The sequence below is a fragment of the Galeopterus variegatus genome, unplaced genomic scaffold (assembly GCF_000696425.1).
Source record: "Galeopterus variegatus unplaced genomic scaffold, G_variegatus-3.0.2 Scaffold16641, whole genome shotgun sequence".
In the NCBI taxonomy this organism is placed as follows: domain Eukaryota; kingdom Metazoa; phylum Chordata; class Mammalia; order Dermoptera; family Cynocephalidae; genus Galeopterus; species Galeopterus variegatus.
In genome coordinates, this window is record NW_007742752.1 from 11,966 (window position 1) to 12,740 (window position 775).

General features: G+C 45.0%; 1 pseudogene; it reads left to right on the forward strand.

Moving 5' to 3' along the window:
• The first annotated feature begins 470 nt into the window (after positions 1-470).
• The window catches only part of LOC103582531, a 1,167-nt pseudogene continuing 862 nt past the window's right edge, over positions 471-775 (forward strand).

The window sequence follows — 775 nt, forward strand, 5'->3', positions numbered from 1 at the left end:
ATATTATATGTAAAGTAGTATAAAGTCACTGAAAGGTAGACTATGATAAGTTAAAGATATGTACTATAAATCCTAAAGCAAGCACTGAAATAATACAACAGAGTTCAGTATAATAAGCCAACAAAGGAGACAAAATGGAATCAAGCACACAAAACATTCAACTAATGCAAAATGAGTAGAAGAAAAGGGAAGAGAGAACAAAGAACAGATGAGACAAGGAGAAAGGAAATAGTGAGATTACAGACAGGGTTAAACGTAACCATACCAACAGGCCATTAAAGGTAAACCGTCCAAACACCGCAGTTGAACGCACCAGCTGCTGGCCACCGCCCCGGGCGCTTCCCTCCCCTGCCACCCGCAGGAGCCGCTCTCGTGCAGTACGTTCTGGGGATCCAGGGCCGCCGCCAGAGAGGCCGCCCCTCGTTCCGCTCACAGGGCATCCCGCCTCTGCCAAGGGCTGACATGGACCGGACTATGTCTCCGTTGAATTCTGCATTGAAGACAGTCAAGACGTTCATAGAAAATCTGAACAATCCAAACTTACATTCAGTTGTCTTGGAGGAAGTGACCTTTGTAAACACTTAAATGAAATTGATCTTTTTCACCGTATTGATCCATATGGTTTCAAGCATTAAAAAATGGGCTGATCAATTTTATGTTGTTTAGGAAAGGAAGAATCTGGCCAGTCATGGGCCAGGTTAGCAAAAGAAAGGGCAAAGCTTCATTGGTTTAGTGTGGACTCCAGTCATTGAAAGGGCCTGGAGGGCCAGCCCGG